This window comes from Globicephala melas, chromosome 7 (genome assembly GCF_963455315.2).
Source record: "Globicephala melas chromosome 7, mGloMel1.2, whole genome shotgun sequence".
Classification (NCBI taxonomy): Eukaryota; Metazoa; Chordata; class Mammalia; order Artiodactyla; family Delphinidae; genus Globicephala; species Globicephala melas.
Window position 1 is genome coordinate 90,034,013 of NC_083320.1, and position 17,895 is coordinate 90,051,907.

At 37.3% G+C, this 17,895-nt stretch overlaps 1 long non-coding RNA gene across 1 annotated transcript in view; it reads right to left on the reverse strand.

Annotated features, from left to right (window-relative positions):
• The window catches only part of LOC132597619 (uncharacterized), a 184,187-nt gene that overhangs the window by 152,488 nt on the left and 13,804 nt on the right, over positions 1-17,895 (reverse strand). Inside the window, exon 3 of the long non-coding RNA XR_009564651.1 lies at positions 7,696-7,797. This is a non-coding gene — a long non-coding RNA (uncharacterized lncRNA). The remainder of the gene's footprint in view (positions 1-7,695; positions 7,798-17,895) is intronic.

Genomic DNA, 17,895 nt, shown 5'->3' on the forward strand with positions numbered 1-17,895 from the left:
CAACACTCCTGACCATTTAATAAAACCAACAGTGTCTTGGGTCTGTCACATAACCAGCTGGTCAATGAATATTTTCCAAGCGTCTAGTACATGCCTAGTACATGCGATGAAATATCGAATGAATATAATATTAATTCTTGCTAACAAAATATATAAGCTCTAGAGGACAAAGAAATGTATAGCATGTTTCCTGTGATACTAAAGAAAAACCTAAAGAACTAATAATTTTGATTATGTGACAAATGCAAGCAAAGAGAGCTAGCTCCCTTATTCAGGCCAAGGCAGGAAATTTGGTGGCCAACTAAACCTGACCCTCAACTATATTATTAGTATTATTTTCCCACAAAATAGCCACAAAAAGTTCCTATGACCTTGTCACAATTTCTTTGTTAAAGTAATGGAAGCATCCTTCCCAATGAAACCCCCATGATATCTGCTTGAGGGGAAGATAATTCTGATCTGCCAGCTGCCTATCATGTCTCATCGAGATGCTGAGTAAGCAAATGAAGGGAAACTGACCTTGGTGTCTCTGACACAAGTAACAAAGCTCAGACTCCTGCTGCCATGTCTGCGTGATTAGATTTATCCATCTAGAGCAGTGAGACTGAGTCACAAGTGCGAGAGCCTCCTCTCCTCAGTTTAATAATACCCTACTTAGTTAGACACCAGGGTGTGCTGCAGAGATAACCGGAGGACAAGAGATGCCAGGAAATTATTGTTTTTACTGGGGAGGACAAAGAGTGATTATTACGACCTAAGTGCCCTACAGGATCATAAAAACACTTTCAAATTGAAAGACTGCGTATATAAGCCCTACACAAAGGCATGTGCAGGACAGTTAATCAAGGTACTAGAAGAAGGAGGCTTTGCTTTAATGAAAGCCTATTAGCTGAGACACATATGCCTCAGGTTTCCTTCAAAATGGAAATAGGTATATGTAATACACCGCCATCGTCAGAGTAATATGAGTAATTGTCAGAGTAATATGTCCCTTTGTCCCTTTTCCCTTTGCATTTTAAGTGCTGCTGTCAAACATGCCTGAACTGGGCTTGTTAGCTTTTAATTCGCTTTAGAGACCATCGGCAATCTTAACCATTTTAAAGACATGCTATATCACAAGTACGGTTTTCCAATTCGCTGGGACGCTGGATCAGATTCAGGAGCCAAAGCCAATTGCCAGGGGCAAAATTGCCAAAGCCAATTGCCAGGGGCAAAAGAATCTGTATGATTTAAAGACTTTATAGTGTCTGTAAACCCTAGAACGTTTACAGCTTCCTCTAATTGGACAACCTATACAGAAATCCCTCTTCTCACCAACCTGAAAATGATACATTTAAAACATGATATAGAGCATTTTCTCTCCAAAATAAAATACAAAAATTAGCTAAATAGATATACCAACCATACATATTTTTTTTTAAATGCTAACTGACTGGGAACATCTTCAAATTAACAAATAATAGATGAAAACTGGTTGGCTACCCTGTTAAAACTAACATGAGCCTAGTATTCTTCCACGCGGTAAGTTCTGTGATTAAAATTCAATAGTGTTTACTATTGTATTTCCAGGAACTATAACATCTATAGAATGTTAATATACTCTAAACATTTATATTGCAATTATATTGAATTTAACTCATTTACTTAAATCCTCAAAGTATTTCATTGCTAGGAAAGTAGGATAAACCTTTAATATTTTTTTTATTTAGTGATATATCAGGTGGCCTAATTCTCACCTAAAAGGATTTTTACATTTTTCTTCTATTCCTTGACTTTCACCATTTCAGCTAAACTTTAGACTCTGCCTTGCCCAATACCACGATTTTCATTTTGACCTATGGAAACCCTATTGAATTTCAATGCCTAGCTTAAATTTTTTTAAAAGTGCTTTTTCGCAAGAAAGCTATCAAAGTAACTACTAAGGTTTAGCCCATATGGTACTATTAATAGCCATTTAGAAAGGAAATTATAAATCTAAAATATGAATGTAATTTTTTTTTACTCTCCACAAGACTCACTTTATTATTTTTGTGTAAGCCTAAGTTGTATAATAATGATTTGATATACGTATATTTTGCAAAAGGATTACTGCAACAGGGTTAGTTAACCCCTCCATCATCTTACATAATTACCTCTTTTTTTGTAATGAGAACATTTAAGACATACTCTGTTAACAACTTTCAAGTATATAACACAGTGTTGTTAACTACAGACACCATGGTGTACATTAGATCCTCAGAATACATTCCTCTTTCAACTGGAAGTTTGTACTTTTTGACCAACATCACCCCCATTTTCTCCACCTCACAGCTCCTAGAAAATTATGTGTGCATGCCTATTACTCACCATAGGTGTGAGGTGTATGGTGCTGATGACGGAACCAAAGCCAAATGAGGCTGTAGCTGGGTCACCCAGGGGTACAGAGCTGTTTCTAGGTTTGTAGCTGGGACAATGGTAAGCACATCAGCTGCCTGGATGCGGATCTCTCTTCTCAAAATGACTCTCCTCATTGCAGCCTCCTTGGACTGCCCTGAAGTTTCACAGTTTCCTACCTCAATCCCACAGTTGCCACAAAAGCACTTCTGTCTGTGGATGAATGTCAAGTTATTGTTGTTGATGGAGGGATACACGTGAGAAATGTCTTATTCAGACAATTGGCTGACATCACTCCTCAGATGTGCTACTCCTAAACTGAACCTCCAACAATATAAAAATGAGTTACTGTCATCCCAGAGGCTTGGTACTAAATTGTTAGCTATTAGGACAAAGAAATCTGAGATGTCAATGAGGGTCATGGGTACCCTTAGCGGGCCCCATGTTGCTCCCCAAGCTTCCACTTGACTTATTCTATGTACGGTTATTAATAATATGAAACATCCAAATAGAGTATTGGAAACAGCACACTCTCCCGTTGTCATGACTACCATCACTATTTATTCAGCTTAGTTAAGTTTATAAATAAATACTACACAAAACGTTTCTGATCAAACTAAATCACTTTGTATTGTCAGAGACATGACTACATAGAATGAGAGGAGTCGTCATAGTTACTGGATCAATCAATCAATCAATCATGTGGTGAGTTATGAAAAGATTGACTGTGAACTAATGTATCTCTTCATGAAAAATGGCACGGCTTAGTTATACACAAGACCGCAGCCTTTCAAAGAGTTACCTTATAAAGCTATATTCTTATTCTGATGTAATTTTCATTGTTCAGAATACCATCCTAAATCTCTTCTTGGCTTTGCCTCCTAAACCAGCCCCATCATATTTTAACCACATCTAGATATTCAGTCACCTACTTCCCAACTTGATCTCCTATTTTATAAGAGTGAATCTAAAAGATCTTGGCAGTTTCCTACAATCAAATTCACTTTCACTTATTAAAATAATCTGGCATCCCTGATCGTGTGTAAAATGCTCTTTGCTATATATCTGCTCCTCTCCTAAACAGGAGGTACGTGAAATTAAGGACTTTAGAGGATGGAGCAAGAAAGATAAATGACAGTGTGTCAGTTGGACCTAAATGTACACAGGTCACCCTCAAGGGTCTGGAATACAAGAGACAAAGATTTAAGCAACACTTATTTTTTTTTTATCAAAGACAGTACCGAAGGAAGCACCTGCTCTGACTTGTCATTTAGAAAATGAAAACTTGGAGGAATTTCTTTTTATCTCTTCTAGATCTATTATGACCCTGTCAGTGAAAAGACGGAGTGTTGGGGAGTGTTCCTCAGAACACTCAAAATCTCTTGGGGAGTGTTCCTGAGAATGCCCCTGAATGCAGCAAATGCTTATCCCACACTGAATTGAAGACTGAGAGTTTAAATGAGAGAGAGGGACTCAAGGCCTCAGCTGTTTGCTACTACAACAGACGACAGTGTTTAAGAACACAGAATAACTCATAAATTCCAATACACATAGTTAATTCTTTCACTTCTTTTACAGAGAAAGTTTTTTAACCCAAACTAATCAGGTCTTCTTCTATACGTGCAAACTAGTTCTGATTATTTAGAAAGAGAATCACTATTCAGAGAGATAATGCCTCCATATAGGACTATGCTGTTTAAATTTAGCAAAACATCTTGCTTTTATCACGGAACATATTCAGGCCAACAAAAAAATTCCAACATTTTCAAGTACACAGTTATTCTAAAAGTGGAAAAAATTTTGATGCAGTAATTGTGAAAAATATATTCAGTAGAGGCATTTTCAAAATGTTCAGCCCAATAGAAACCCCATGGGACTAAAGTGATTTCTGAGGTAACGTTTAAGGGCAGTGAGCAAGTTGGTGGTTACTTGTTATAAAATATGTCTTATGACCTCATACTATATCTTTAATTACATTCATTCTTTGGTTAAAGACACTACTTCTAGAATCTCAGTCAGGAGCAGGGAATTGTTTTGTGGCTTCCTCTTTGGCAGCAAACATGGTCACACTGAATAAAAGTGATCACTGACTGGTTAACAGCATCAACTGGGAGACACGAAACTAAAATAAACTATTTTTGGTGGTATCCTTATATAAAATTGTAACACTGAAGCATCAAAATTTCCTAAGGAGATACAAAACAAATTTTAGAAGAGATGAGTTTTGGTTCCATAATATCTCCTGAAAGATGAGAGATAGATAGATAGATGATAGATAGATAGATAGGTAAATAGCTTGAAAATCCATCAACACCAGTGTTCCACTTTATTATATCATAAAATATCTGCAGACTTGTGCTTCCTTCCATGGAGTTTTTGCCTCCCCAACTACTTATTAGTTGCTTATAATCATGTGCAGGCTCTAAAACAGCTTGTTGTAGAAAGTATACAGAAGTGCATTAAAGCAAGAGTGTTATTGAAAAATAATATAAATGGGTACAAAGTTGTGGTGCAAAACACATGCGGAAGAGCTTGAGACAAAGCAAAGCGAATGACTGCAGAAGCAAGTTTAGTCTTACAGAGAAGGAGATGGTTCCTTCGCAAAGGAACTGTCTGACTGCAGACAGTTCTCTTTAGAGAACTGGCACTTTCCTTTCCTTTCAGCCACCTTCATTTCCTTGTGTCCACGTGAAGTCTAAGGATAGTGTCGTCATTCAAACATCATTATTGCTCCCCTTATCGCTCTTTACTAGACTTGACCTAAGTTCCCAATGGTGGAGGATCAGTGTGAGAATTTGGAAAGCTTGGGTTACTGTATCAGAAAAATGTAATGGCTATATCTGTTACCAAACTCATCTCCCCACTTAGGGATATCTGTATATAAACAGAATAGCTTACATAACCTTGCCTAATAGCTGCCTATTGAGTGGGCTTTATAAAGAAGAAACTAGAGAAGGAATACTCAGGAAAAGGAGTGTCTCTTTGAACTTTCAAAAGTATTTCCATTTCACAAACACAAATTCAAATACAAATTGTGAGTTGGTCACTTCTGCAACTGAGACAAGGGTAATTAGAAGAACAGAATACATTTCTGGGCTCATCCCTTTAAAACAGTAATCCAAACACAAAGCCATCATGGATGCAACCCTGTGCCTGTTACTAAACCTGCCTGGTCATCCATTCCCTCTTCTGCAAAAGAGAGGTAAATAGTATTACCTAAAGCATATGTTTGCGTTAAGGATTCAGTGAGTGAATCCAAATAGGGCACTTTGTCTGGCACATAGTAAGGACTCCACACAGGACAGAGAAAGTGAAAAGGTGGAGGAAGACACCAGCAGAAGGGGGAGAAGGAGGAAGAAGAGGTCACTGGCAATTCTACCAGAAAAGAAAAGAAGGAGGCCTTGAATGCCTCCACAAGATCCCTGTCTGTCCCACTCTCGATCAACGTGCTCTTCTCCCTCGATTCTGATTCCAGCAACTCACAACCTTAGCTGTGCGTTAGAATAGCCTGGAAGACTTAAAATCCTGCTGCCCAGGCTGCCCTTCAAACCAGTGAAATCAGAAACCCTGGGATGCAACCCTGGCAGCAGGAGTCTGTAAATCTCTATAGGTGATTCCAACATGAGCTAAGGTTTGAGAACAATTACTCTGTTCCAGCCTCATCTTCATATTCCTAGCCAACGTTAGTTGAGTTCTCATTGGCTCTGGTGTAGCACTTTAAGCCCAGTAAGTCTAAAACATGCTGGAAAGAATTATTTTTTTAATGAATATATTCTTTTAGCAAAAGAGAAGTGTATGTATGAAAACACATAACTGTAGACTTCTTGGCATTGTTAGCTATGTTAGGCTTATTTTTAAAAAGAGGAGCCAAATTAGCCCATAACATATTGACTCACAAATAAAAATGTCCTTCCTTACAGGGAGAAGAATATATAATAGGCTGTGGAGCTCAATGTCAGCCTAATCTTTAAGGTTATATGCATTTCCAGGAGAAGAAGTTTCAAAGTCCGGACCTATAGGGATTTTTTCAAATGCTGCTTCAATAAAACCTTGCCCTGGACCACTTAAATGCTTGAATGGAAAGCGGCTATGGTAAAATTATGTGCCGTAAAACGTACTCGTAAAATTACACGATCAAGCAAGAGTTCTCAGAATCTCCTCTCAGAAATATCATATGCAAATTTTTGTTTTGCTTGATGCTGATTTGAGTAAAATTTATTTCTATCATCAATTAGAGAAATGCAAACAGATCTGAGATTTGAAACCATGTTTAAAAAGAAAAAACATTACCTACCTGAGCATGACAGAAACAAAGATTTATCTTTCCATTACGTTACCACAATGGGCAAATGGTTACAATTATGAGCAAGCCCTTTAAGGTAATAAATGAATTTTTCATAAGACATCAGTTTTTACTAGCTGTTATAATCATTTTATCCTTATTGTGTTCTCCAACTTGCCAATAACATCATTTTAACATTCTTATGCAACAAGCCATGTTCTACTATGTGGCCTAATATTTCATTTTAATATCTATTCATCTTCAACAGCTCGGGCTCTCCGAGGCCTTGCAGAAGCACTCTGTCTCTGGTGAGGTGTCAGTTTAAGTGTGATGTATTATTCAGCTTGGCAAAGGAAGTGTAACCTCTCAGTGGCAATCATGAGAATCACAGGGAAAGAAGTGTACAAACATCTGGGACCCAAAAGTCATTTCACTGGCTAATAGTGTCTGGGCTTTGCTAATGGATCTTATTTAAAGTGCAGGACACCATTTACACATTTTTAAAAACCCTATACTATACACCTAAAAAGACATTCCATTTCAATTACAGTATTGTACATAGTGCAGAAAGCAAGGTCCCCAGTGTGACTTGCTGATAGCTCCGAGGCTAGCATCTCAGGGGAGGCAGCCGGGAGCACGACCCAAATCCCACTGTCTTCTCTTCTCAAGACCAAATGCTCAGTATTCATCCTAACAGATGTAGGTGAGTGCCCTGGCTGTCGTCCTCATATAACAAGACAGTACAGTAGAGGGTTAAAAACACAGGCTGTGGACTCAGAAAGACCAAGGCAAAAATCTTACTTTGTGACCATGGCCAAATCCCTTCTCTATGCCTCGGCTTCCTCATCAGGTACATGGTATTATTGCTCAAAATATTTGCTGCTCCATCCTGGGGGAGAATTATACTCTCTTACCTCATTGTCTTCAGGCTTGGATGTGTGTCTTGCTTCGGCCAATGACATGTGAGATAAGGTGGCATGTGCCATTTTAAAGCAGTAGCATTAAGAGCCATAACACAGTTCCACCATGATCTCTCTTACCTGTACCACGAGACTCGGGATGTCCTGGATGGAAGCTGCTCCCTTTACCAGGTTCCATGGAGCAAGACTGCTGCTCACGGTATCTTAGACACGTGATAGACACTGTGTGAGACAAAAATAAACCTCTGTGGATACAAGCCCAGACTGAGTTATACATCTCATATATGATGAGGATAATGATAGTACTTAACAAGCTAGGCTGTGTGAGCACTAAATGAGAAAATACCCATAAATAAACTATAAAGGGTCTGGCACACGGAGAGCATTCAATATTACCCATTGTTACTACCGGCATACCTCAGAGGTATGGTTCTAGACTACCATCAGAAAGTAAATATCACAATAAAGTGAGTCACACAAATTTCATGGTTTCCCAGTGTACATATGTTATATTTACACTACACTGTAAATCTATTAATTGTCAATAGTATTATGTCTAAATAAAATGTACATATCTTAATTTTAAAATATTGCTAAAAAATGCTAACCATCATCTGAGCCTTCATCGAAGTTATAATCTTTTTGCAACAGTAACATCAAAGCTCACTGATCACAGATGACCATAACAAATATAATCATAATGAAAAAGTTTGAAATATTGCCAGAACTACCAAGATGTGACACAGAGACACAAACTGAGCAAACGCTGTTGGAATAATGGACCCAATAGACTTGCTCAACACAGGGTTGCCACAGACCTTCAGTTTGTAAAAAACACAGTATCTGTGAAGTGCAATAAAGTGAAATGCAATAAAACAAGCTGTGACTGTATTAACATCACAAATATATCTAAGTCAAAGATGAGGTTGTAATGATCATAATATCTGCCCTCTACAAGTATGAGACTTTTATCCCTTCTTCACAAGAAGTCACAAACTTCGATTATGTGTTCTGTCCTACTCATCCACATGAGAATTGCTAATCCAATTACATTCATTCACTGATTAAATCATCTGTGACTGGGTAGGACTGCCAGATTTAGCAAATTAAAATACAGGATTCTCGGTAACATTTTAATTTCAGGTAAACAAGGAACTTTTTTTTCAAATAAGTATACCCCGTGTAATATTGGGGGCATACTGAGTTTTAACAAATGTGCTGTTTATCTGAAACTCAAACACAACTAGTGTCCTGTACTACGTTTGGTAACTATAAACTGGAAGAATGTGCATTCCTGGGCTGATAGTCACAGTATGTCCTTCTTTCCCTCTTTTTCTTTAGACTTTTGGATCCTGAAATATGTCAGAAAAAACATTTGGAACAATAGACACATTTGGTTGTAGAAATGTAATTGTGTCAGTACTGTGCACCAAAAGAAACCATAGGCCAAAGATCAGAATATTTAGGTTTTAGTCCAAGTTCTGTGACTAACTAGTTTTACATTCTTCAATACATCACTAATACTTCTCTAAGCTTCAGTTTTCTCTAATGAGGAAAGTTGGATTTTAAATTTTCTAAGATATCTTTTTGTTTAAAATTTTAACTATCTTCAATGGGATATTTACAATGAAAACTTTCTATTTAAATTATAGGATTCCTTATAAAGCTTTCTAAAAAGAAGGGGATACAACCATGCCGATTAAGTCTTAGACCATTAAGGTCTGTTCTCCTTCCCAATTATAATTAACAACTGATTACATGGGCTTTCTCCATGCCAGACACTTTATAAACATTAACTGATTTAAACCTCATAATTGTTCTATGAAGCAAATACTATTAATGTATCCATTTCACAGATGAAACTGAGACAAGATGAAACTGAGACTAAATAACTTGTTAGGATCCCACAACATGTGTGGAAACCTGAGAATGTGAATCCAAGTAATCTGCCTTTACCTCCTCTGTAAGATAATATCATATACATAAGCATAAAACCAAACTAATAATAAGGGCAAGCCTTTAATAATAATTGTTTTTTGGAGAAGAGCGGGGAAGTTCTAGATTGAACAACTGACCTTCAGTATAACTGAGTCACTTTGAGTGATAAAGAAGTACCCAGTCCTAGGTGTTAAATAAATGCTGACAGATGAACATTTCAATTAGTTAATAAGGAAGCTTATAATGAGTTGATTTCCCCTTCAGAGTTTTTAATATTTTGACTAAGTTGCAATAGAAACTTTGAAATTGTATAGAAAAACTTTGCATGGCAATTACAGTGTATCATATGTAATAGTGATAAAATTGAGTTTTTGAAAATTCTCAAAGGGGCATCTATTTAGACTCAGTCACCATCTTTCATTGCATTTGAGCCACAAGCAACTGAAACAGTGGCCACTAGTGAATAGTTCTGTTTTCTGCCTTGGCCTTTGAGACGAGTGAAACAGACACTCAGAAAAAGAAACTTAGAAGCTGTCTGGCCCAAGGTCCTTTTGGCTAAGGGGCAGAGTCAATATTTGACCCCAAAGTTCTGAAGTCCTTCATCTTTCCCCTATAATCTAAGGCAGGAGTCAGCTATGGGCCAAATCTGGCCCACCATCTAGTTTTGTATGACCTGCAAGCTAAAGATGATTTTTACATCTTTATATACTTGTACTTTAAATGGTTAAATGACTGCATGCATAATATCTGTGATTCTTTTCTCTTGATCCACAAAGTCTAAAACATTTACCATCTGGCTCTTCACAGAAAAAGTTTGCTAACTCCCAATTTAAGGCTTCAAGAGCTTTGCACAGTGCTGCCATTAGGAATATTAATGGAAGCCACATATGTAATGTACAATTTTCTAGAAGCTGGATTTTTTAAAGGTAGACAGAAACAGATGACAATAGAAAAGATCAATAAAACTAAAAGCTGATTCTTTGAAAAGATAAACAAAATTGATAAACCTTTAGTCAGACTCATCAAGAAAAAAAGGAAGAGGGCCCAAATCAATAAAATCAGAAATGAAAAAGAAGTTACAACCGACACCACAGAAATACATAAGGATCGTAAGAGATTACTATGAACAACCATATGACAATAAAGTGGACAACCTAGAAGAAATGGACAAATTCTTACAAAGGTACAATCTCCCAAGACAGAACCGGGAAGAAATAGAAAATATGAACAGATCAATTACCAGTACTGAAATTGAATCAGTAATTTTAAAACTCCCAACAAACAGAAGTCCAGGACCAGATGGCTTCACAGGTGAATTCTACCAAACATTTAGAGACAAGTTTACACCTAGCCTTCTCAAACTATTCCAAAAAATTGCAGAGGAAGGAACACTTCCAAACTCATTCTTTGGTGCCAGCATCACCCTGAAACCAAGACCAAAGAAGCCACAAAAAAGAAAAGTACAGGCCAGTACCATTGATGAACACAGATGTAAAAACCCTCAACAAAATGTTAGCAAATCAAATCTAACAATACATTAAATGGATCATACACCATGATCAAGTGGGATTTATTCCAGGGATGCAAGGATTCTTCAATATACGCAAATCAATCAATGTTATAAACCACATTAACAAACTGAAGAATAAAAACCATAAGATCATCTCAATAGATGCAGAGAAAGCTTTTAACAAAATTCAACACCCATTTATGATGAAAACTCTCCAGAAAGTGGATATAGAGGGAACATACCTCAACATAATAAAGGCCATATACGACAAACCCACAGCCAACATCATACGCAATGGTGAAAAGCTGAAATTAATTTTAATAATATATTTAATTTAATCTGATAGATCCAAAATGTCATTTCAACATGCAATCAACATAAAAAACTGAGATATTTTATAATTTTTTCATAGGAAATATTTGCAATCCAGTGTGTATTTTACTCTTATAGCACATTTCAACATGAACTAGCCACATCTGAAGTACTCAGGGTCCATGCAAACCAGTGACAGCTACATCAGACCACAGAGGTCCCGAGGTTAATAGCATTTTGTCCTCACAACTCCTCTTTTTCTCATTAAGGATGTTTTATTAGTTTCTCCATTAAAAATTTAGCCCCCAATAGGAACCAAATTTAACATTAGAACTTCTATATTAGCACACTATTCTCACATTCTCCCCAATGGCAAGTGTTTTTGTTATTATTCCTTTAGTGTCAAATTTAATTGATGTTAAATGGATGAAAATGATTTTATTAACATTCTTTAAGTTGATATTTAAGGTATTTTAAAAAAATAATAAAATTGGGTTATGTTTTTTGTTTTGGGGTAAGATTTATAGAGCCCATCAACCACTCTCCAGGTCTTCCCCCTATTTTATTATTATTTTTTACATCTTTAATGGAGTATAATTGCTTTACAATGCTGTGTTAGTTTCTGCTTTATAACAAAGTGAATCAGTTATACATATACATATGTTCCCATATCTCCTCCCTCTTGCATCTCCCTCCCTCCAACCCTCCCTATCCCACCCCTCCAGGCGGTCACAAAGCACCGAGCTGATCTCCCTGTGCTATGTGGCTGCTTCCCACTAGCTATCTACCTTACATTTGGTAGTGTATGTACATCCATGCCACTCTTTCACTTTATCACAGCTTACCCAACCCCCTCCCCATATCCTCAAGTCCATTCTCTACTAGGTCTGTGTCTTCACTCCTGTCTTACCCCTAGGTTCTTCATGACATTTTTTTTTTCTTGGATTCCATATATATGTGTTAGCATACGGGATTTGTTTTTCTTTTCTGACTTACTTCACTCTGTATGACAGACTCTAGGTCCATCCACCTCACTACAAACAACTCAATTGCATTTCTTTTTATGGCTGAGTAATATTCCATTGCACATATGTGCCACATCTTCTTTATCCATTCACCTGAGGAATGACACTTAAGTTGTTTCCATCTCCTGGCTATTGTAAATAGAGCTGCAATGCACATTTTGGTACATGACTCTTTTTGAATTATGGTTTTCTCAGGGTATATGCCCAGTAGTGGGATTGCTGAGTCATATGGTAGTTCTATTTTTAGTTTTTTAAGGAACCTCCATACTGTTCTCCATAGTGGCTGTACCAATTCACATTCCCACCAGCAGTGCAAGAGTGTTCCCGTTTCTCCACACCCTCTCCAGCATTTATTGTTTCTAGATTTTTTGATGATGGCCGTTCTGACCAATGTGAGATACCTCATTGTAGTTTTGATTTGCATTTCTCTAATTATTAATGATGTTCAGCATTCTTTCATGTGTTTGTTGGCAATCTGTATATCTTCTTTGGAGAAATGTCTATTTAGGACTTCTGCCCATTTTTCTATTGGGTTGTTTGTTTGTTTTTTTGTTATTGAGCTGCAAGAGCTGCTTGTAAATTTTGGAGATTAATCCTCTGTCAGTTTCTTCATTTGCAAATATTTTCTCCGACTCTTAGGGCTGTCTTTTGGTCTTGTTTATGCTTTCCTTTGCTACGCAAAAGCTCTGAAGTTTCATTAGGTCCCATTTGTTTATTTTTGTTTTTATTTCCATTTCTCTAGGAGTTGGGTCAAAAAGGATCTTGCTGCGATTTATGTCATAGAGTGCTCCACCTATGTTTTCCTCTAACAGTTTGATAGTTTCTGGCCTTATATTTAAGTCTTTAATCCACATTGAGCGTATTTTTGTGTATGGTGTTAGGGAGTGTTCTAATCTCATACTTTTACATGTATCTGTCCAGTTTTTCCAGCACCACTTATTGAAGAGTCTGTCCTTTCTCCATTGTATATTCCTGCCTCCTTTATCAAAGATAAGGTGACCATATGTGCGTGGTTTATCTCTGGGCTTTCTATCTTGTTCCATTGATCTATATTCTGTTTTTGTGCCAGTACCATATTGTCTTGATTACTGTAGTTCTGTAGTATAGTCTGAAGTCAGGGAGCCTGATTCCTCCACTTCCGTTTTTCGTTCTCAAGATTGCTTTGGCTGTTCGGGGTCTTTTGTGTTTGCAGACAAATTGTGAAATTTTTTGTTCTAGTTCTGTGAAAAATGCCAGTGGTAGTTTGATAGGGATTGCATTGAATCTGTAGATTGCTTTGGGTAGTAGAGTCATTTTCACAATGTTGATTCTTCCAATCCAAGAACATGGTATATCTCTCCATCTATTTGTATCATCTTTAATTTCTTTCATCAGTGTCTTATAATTTTCTGCATACAGGTCTTTTGTCTCCTTAGGTAGGTTTATTCCTAGATATTTTATTCTTTTTGTTGCAGTGGTAAATGGGAGTGTTTTCTTGATTTCTCTTTCAGATTTTTCATCATTAGTGTATAGGAATGCCAGAGATTTCTGTGCATTAATTTTGTATCCTGCTACTTTACCAAATTCATTGATTAGCTCTAGTAGTTTTCTGGTAGCATCTTTAGGATTCTCTATGTATAGTATCATGTCACCTGCAAACAGTGACACCTTTACTTCTTCTCTTCGGATTTGGATGCCTTTTATTTCCCTTTCTTCTCTGATTGCTGTGGCTAAAACTTCCAAAACTATGTTGAGTAAGACTGGTGAGAGTGGGCAACCTTGTCTTGTTCCTGATCTTAGTGGAAATGCTTTCAGTTTTTCACCATTGAGGACGATGGTGGCTGTGGGTTTGTCATATATGGCCTTTATTATGTTGAGGAAAGTTCCCTCTAAGCCTAGTTTCTGCAGGGTTTTTATCATAAATTGGTGTTGAATTTTGTCGAAAGCTTTCTCTGCATCTATTGAGATGATCATATGGCTGTTCTCCTTCAATTTGTTAATATGGTTTATCACATTGATTGATTTGCGTATATTGAAGAAACCTTGCATTCCTGGAATAAACCCCACTTGACCATTGTGTATGATCCTTTTAATGTGCTGTGGGATTCTGTTTGCTAGTATTTTCTTGAGGATTTTTACATCTATGTTCATCAGTGATATTGGCCTGTAGTTTTCTTTCTTTGTGACATCCTTGTCTGGTTTTAGTACCAGGGTGATGGTGGCCTCGCAGAATGAGTTTGGGAGTATTCTTCCCTCTGCTATATTTTGGAAGAGTTTGAGAAGGATAGGTGTTAGCTCTTCTCTAAATGTTTGATAGAATTCGCCTGTGAAGCCATCTGGTCCTGGGCTTTTGTTTGTTGGAAGATTTTTCATCACAGTTTCAATTTCAGTGTTTGTGATTGGTCTGTTCATATTTTCTATTTCTTCCTGATTCAGTCTTGGCAGGTTGTGCATTTCTAAGAATTTGTCCATTTCTTCCAGGTTGTCCATTTTATTGGCATAGAGTTGCTTGTAGTAATCTCATGATCTATTGTACTTCTGCAGTGTCAGTTGTTACTTCTCCTTTTTCATTGCTAATTCTATAGATTTGAGTCTTCTCTCTTTTTTTCTTGATGAGTCTGGCTAATGGTTTATCAATTTTGTTTATCTTCTCAAAGAACCAGCTTTTAGTTTTCTTGACCTTTACTAAAATTTCCTTCATTTCTTTTTCATTTATTTCTGATCTGATCTTTTATGATTTCTTTCCTTCTGCTAACTTTGGCGTTTTTTTGTTCTTCTTTCTCTAATCGCTTTAGGTGCAAGGTAAGGTTGTTTATTCGAGATGTTTCCTGTTTCTTAAGGCAGGATTGTATTGCTCTAAACTTCCCTCTTAGAACTGCTTTTGCTGCATCCATATGTTTTGGGTTGTCATGTCTCCATTGTCATTTGTTTCTAGGTATTTTTTGATTTCCTGTTTGATTTCTTCAGTGATCACTTCTTTATTAAGAAGTGTATTGTTTAGCCTCCATGTGTTTGTATTTTTTACAGATCTTTCCCTGTAACTGATATCTAGTCTCATAGCGTTCTGGTCAGAAAAGATACTTGATACAATTTCAATTTTCTTAAATTTACCAAGGCTTGATTTGTGACCCAAGATATGATTTATCCTGGAGAATGTTCCATGAGCACTTGAGAAAAATGTGGATTCTCTTGTTTTTGGATGGAATGTCCTATAAATATCAATTAAGTCCATCTTGTTTAATATATCATTTAAAGCTTGTGCTTCCTTATTTATTTTCATTTTGGATGATCTGTCCATTGGTGAAAGTGGGGTGTTAAAGTCCCCTACTATGACTGTGTTACTGTGGATTTCCCCTTTTATGGCTGTTTTTATTTGCTTTATGTATTAAGATGCTCCTATGTTGGGTGCATAAATGTTTACAATTGTTATATCTTCTTCTTGGATTGATCCCTTAATCATTATGTAGTGTCCTTCTTTGTCTCTTGTAATAGTCTTTATTTTAAAGTCTATTTTGTGTGATATGAGAATTGCCACTCCAGCTTTCTTTTGGTTTCCATTTGCACGGAATATCTTTTTCCATCCCCTTACTTTCAGTCTGTATGTGTCTCTAGGTCTGAAAAGGGTCTCTTGCAGACAGCATATATATGGGTCTTGTTTTTGTATCTATTCAGCCAGTCTATGTCTTTTGTTGGGAGCATTTAATCCATTTACATTTAAGGTAATTATCGATATGTATGTTCCTAATCCCATTTTCTTAATTATTTTGGGTTTGTTATTGTAGGTCTTTTCCTTCTCTTGTGTTTCTTGCCTACAGAAGGTCCTTTAGCATTTATTGTAAAGCTGGCTTGGTGGTGCTGAACTCTCTCAGCTTTTACTTGTCTGTAAAGGTTTTAATTTCTCCCTCAAATCTGAATTAGATCCTTGCTGGGTAATCTTGGTTTTAGGTTTTTCTCCTTCATCACTTTAAATATGTCCTGCCACTCCCTTCTGGCTTGCAGAGTTTCTGCTGAAAGATCAGCTGTTAACCTTATGGGGATTCCCTTGTGTGTTCTTTGTTGTTTTTCCCTTGCTGCTTTTAATATGTTTTCTTTGTATTTAATTTTTGATAGTTTGATTAATATGTGTCTTGGCGTGTTTCTCCTCGGATTTATCCTTTATGGGACTCTCTGTGCTTCCTGGACTTGATTAACTATTTCCTTTCCAATATTAGGGAAGTTTTCAACTATAATCTCTTCAAATACTTTCCCAGTCGCTTTCTTTTTCTCTTCTTCTTCTGGAACCCCTATAATTCTAATGTTGGTGCATTTAATGTTGTCCCAGAGGTCTCTGAGACTGTCCTCAGTTCTTTTCATTCTTTTTGCTTTATTCTGCTCCGCAGTAGTTATTTCCACTATTTTATCTTCCAGGTCACTTATCCGTTCTTTTGCCTCAGTTATTCTGCTATTGATACCATCTAGAGTATTTTTAATTTCATTTATTGTGTGTTCATCATTGTTTGTTTCATCTTTAGTTCTTCTAGGTCCTTGTTAAATGTTTCTTGCATTTTCTCCATTCTCTTTCCAAGACTTTGGATCATCTTTACTATCATTATTCTGAATTCTTTTTCAGGTAGACTGCCTATTTCCTCTTCATTTGTTAGGTCTGGTGGGTTTTTATCTTGCTCCTTCATCTGCTGTGTTTTTCTGTCTTCTCATTTTGCTTATCTTACTGTGTTTGGGGTCTCCTTTTTGCAGGCTGCAGGTTTGTAGTTCCCATTGTTTTTGGTGTCTGTCCCCAGTGGCTAAGGTTGGTTCAGTGGGTTGTGTAGGCTTCCTGGTGGAGGGGACTAGTGCCTGTGTTCTGGTGGACGAGGCTGGATCTTGTCTTTCTGGTGGGCAGGTCCACGTCTGGTGGTGTGTTTTGGGGTGTCTGTGGACTTTTTATGCTTTTAGGCAGCCTCTCTGCTGATGGGTAGGGTTGTGTTCCTGTCTTGCTAGTTGTTTGGCATAGGATGTCCAGCACTGTAGCTTGCAGGTCGTTGAGTGAAGCTGGGTGCTGGTGTTGAGATGGAGATCTCTGGGAGATTTTCGCCATTTGATATTATGCGGAGCTGGGAGGTCTCTTGTGGACCAGTGTCCTGAAGTTGGCTCTCCCACCTCAGAGGCACAGCACTGACTCCTGGCTCAGCACCAAGAGCCTTTCATCCACACAGCTCAGAATGAAAGGGAGAAAAAGTAGAAAGAAAGAGGATAAAATAAAACAAAATAAAGTAAGCTGAAATAAAATAAAGTTATCAAAATAAAAAATAGGGCTTCCCTGGTGGCACAGTGGTTGAGAGTCTGCCTGCCGATGCAGGGGACACAGGTTCGTGCCCCAGTCCGGGAAGATCCCACATGCTGCGGAGCAGCTGCGCCCATGAGCCATGACCACTGAAACTGCGCGTCCGGAGCCTGGGCTCCACAACGGGAGAGGCCACAACAGTCAGAGGCCTGCATACCGCAAAAAAAATAAATAATAAATAAAAATAAAAAATAATTATTAAGAAAAAATAAGTTTTTTAAGTAAAAAAAAATAAT